This window comes from Mauremys reevesii, linkage group 1 (assembly GCF_016161935.1).
Source record: "Mauremys reevesii isolate NIE-2019 linkage group 1, ASM1616193v1, whole genome shotgun sequence".
NCBI lineage: Eukaryota > Metazoa > Chordata > Testudines > Geoemydidae > Mauremys > Mauremys reevesii.
Window position 1 is genome coordinate 128,970,511 of NC_052623.1, and position 3,898 is coordinate 128,974,408.

The following is a 3,898-nucleotide window of genomic DNA, read 5'->3' on the forward strand; positions in this document are numbered from 1 at the left end:
GTGGGCCTCAGACTAGCTTGTTCCATGATCTACTGGAGGCCTCCTCTGTGGTGTGATTCAAAAGCGACTTTGGAAGCTAGTAATGAAATGCAGTGATTGCACAGGAGGAGTGGATGCCAGTGGGAGATTTAAGACTTCTGTAGCCCAGTTTTTACAGGTGAGAAATTTCCAGATAACTTTACCCTAGGACATTAAGATTAAAAAACAAAAACCAATCAATCAAAAAACCCACAAAGAAACAGCTGAGGGGGGAAAATTTTCAGTAACACCTAAGTGCCAGTGAAAGTCAAGGGCCTTCAGCACTTCTGAAAAATCTTACCCCATAAGCAGCATGTGTGGCAGGTGAATCATAAAATCAACAATGTCAACCAGTAAAGAGAGGCAGAGAGGGAGAGAGACAGAAACTCACTCCCTGAAAAGTTAAGAATGAGTAAAGGCTTCACCATTCTCAGAAATACATGCAGAACTCTTCTTTCTGACTCAGTTTCCCCTCAGTAAGTTCTCCACACACACAAATTATAAAATCAAGCAATTTCTTTTACAGGCTGGCACAGAAGTTAGAGATTGTTATTGTTGCTCGTATTTTTAAGGAGTCAGGAGTTGCTCCGATATTATGGTGATGGGAGCCAGATAAGTACCTAAGCAGATAGAACATATACTCAGATGGTTCTCTTTTACACAGTGTGTTCTCTGCCTCTCTCTCTCTCTGGTGATGGTTATTTTTCTTCTTCCTTCCTTTCTACTTAAACACTTGCAACTTTCACATAGACTTTGAGTCTAGGCACCTTACCACAGGCAGGTGCCAAGACTCAAAATTCTGTGTGTAAAGGTTTCTTTTTAAGCAACATGTCAGTGTTTAAGTAGGAAGGAAAGAGGAAGAAAAATATAATTTAACAGCAGAGTTGGAGAGAAGAGACACATGCACAGTAAGCTAAGTTAGCAATTTGTTTTATATTAAAATTCTATTATATAGCTATACTATATATTTCTAATTCTGGTGCCCATTACAGATTTGCAAAATGGGGAACATACCCTGTTACTAAAGAAAGAGCACCATGCCAAATACAAAAGCAACTCCAAATTCTTTCTTGCTCTTATATTAGTCACTCTCAGATATTTAATTACATTCAAATTGAAATGATCTATTACATTAAAAATAATACTTTGTGGCAGAGTAGGATGTATGGGCTGCAGGTTTCAAAATCCCTACAGTGAATTAATGGAAATTGAATTACAGTAGCTCACAGAAATAGAAAATGCTCAAATGAGACTGGTGAAGCACCTTATAGAGTCTATAAGGTGCATCACCAGTCTCTAGAGGTATGCTAGATCTTTCTGCCTCTGTTATTTATTTACTTGTCTTGTGTATTAAAGGAGCCAACAGCAACTGGCAGTTTAATTGGAATGGTAAAGAAATAATTTAATTGAGTGCCTGACTTTAGTAATCCCCAGACGTTTATCATACCCTGAATGTAGGAATAGCAAGTGAATCACTATTTAAATATGTACTGTGGTTTGACAAATAATACTTGAGGTCATGTTATGTACTAAAACAGAGGGCAAAAGAGAGCAGCGTATTATCGTGCTATCATGGCGCTCTTATCTTAGCCAAAGAGGGAACGATTTTCAGCTGGTATAAAACACCATTGCTGTCAATGGAGCTACGGCAATTTGCATCCACTGAGGATCTAGCCCAGTGTATTTTGTTTTCAGAGAGACATATCTCAGAGCAGCTTAAATTACTTACAGCGTGGAAACTACAGTTCAATACAACAGGAAGCAAAGTGAAAAGCAATTCCTATAAGAGCAACCTTCTTCCTTCCGATAAAGTGACATTGTGGTATGGAGATATATTTCTTGTGAGAAAAGTGTTGGCAAGCTCTTTCATTTAATTAACACTGTAATTCATAGTGCAGTATGGTAACTAAGTTCTTCATAACATTCCTATTGTATATAGTGCACCTAGATGTGTACGCCAATACAATGGGATCATAAAAGGACAACATACAGAAGAAAAGATTACACTTTTTTATAGGGAACTCAGAGATCATTTATAAAGCTGTGTAAAAAAATTGGTCTCAAGAAGGAATCTGAAGACATTTTTGTGGTGTTCAGAATCAGAGAGTACATTTCTGGTGGAAGGGGCAGCATGGAAAAAAAGCAGATAGGCTTTAGGTGGAGAAGGACAAAGGGGACAAACACTAAGGCTATGTCTACAGTAGGATGAAAGATGTATTGTAAAGACATTTAGCTTGTTAAAATCCTAGTGGAGAAAACACATTAACTAACACCACTTTCAAATATACCCCTTTTCCCAAGCATAGACACAGCCTTAGGAGCAGATACAGCATCAGCTGGAACACTAACGAAGACGAGGTTTCTGTGGCCACAGATGTTTTTTCTATTGCATTATCTACACTGGTGCCTTGGGTACAATAGTGTTCCTGCTGTTGTTACCCCTGGGGGAGTGGAACAATTGGTAGCAACAGTGGAAAACTTTCTGTAGGCTTGATATTCTGCATTCACATAGGTAGGTTACTCTTTTCCTATAACTCTTGTGCATACATTTTTCCTAATAGAACTTTGACTATGTAGTTACAAAGTCCTGGCTTTTGTAGAGAGATCAGATCTGCTTACTTTGTGAACTACACTTGAGCTGTAGTGTCTTAATATGTCTGAGGTCATGAGGCAGAGACCACTATAAGAAATCACACAACAGAAGACATTAGCAAGCTTGGAACAATCAAGTCCAAAATTTGGCCGGGGGTACCATTCTGTATGCACCCCTAGAACTGGCAATAGTTTTTCCACAGTACAGTTGTCTGACAAGATAATACAATTATCACAATCTTTCTGTTGCCAAAGCGAGGGAGGGGGATTGTTTACAAGTAAGTTATGTTGCAATATATGTTTTATGTCCTGCCCTCAAGGACAGGCTGCTGATCTGACCTTCAAAATCCTGGGTGCATATATTGACTGAAGTGTCACAGCTACTCCATGGCTCTAACATTTGGATCCACTGTTGGGGAGTCCTGCTGAAGTCAACAGGATTCTGCACGTGCACAGGGGTCTCTGTTAGGAGATCGAAATGCAAAATCAGTGTCTTTCCCCTTTCTCTCCACTCCTAAATAAATAAATTTAAAAAAAGAGACAATTATTGTAGTCCAGCTTTGTCTTTATTTTAAAATTTACTTGCAGTAAACTATAAACATGGGAGTCCCTACACCCTGGTTGCACAGAGGAATAAATGTAATTAGAGGCCTGAATCTGTGCCAGAAGTAGTTTCAGCAGAGGCCAGGGCTGTTCTTATTTGAATGTAATCTTTATACATTGATATTTATCTTAATATAATTATTTTGTCACAAAGACTTTCATATTGTTTGCTTGCTCTACCTGGAGAGAGATGTGGTTCAGTCATAGAATATCAGGGTTGGAAGGGACCTCAGAAGGTCATCTCAGAGTAGGACCAATCCCCAGATAGATTTTTACCTAGTTCCCTAAATGGCCCCCTCAAGGATTGAGCTCATAATGCTAGGTTTAGCAGGCCAATGCTCAAACCACTGAGCTATCCCTCCCCTCTGCAAGTGATGAGTGGGATTACTGATGTATGGCAGTGCACATTACAGGATAGGCTTTTAATATTGTATAATATCTGGGGAAGCAGGCAGAGGTAAAGGACTATATTCTTTGTGGCAAAGATGTAAAAGCTCTAAATTGTAACTTCCATTAAGAAACATGGGTTATTTAGCTGTGTTTAAATAAAAAAAGTCTTATATTTGTAAATAGTCCACCCATATCTGAATAATTCACATAAAACCCAAATATAGCACTTACATACTGTGACATGTTGCACAAGATAATTTTAATTTAGATTTGTGTCCTTTTAATTTAGTCATAA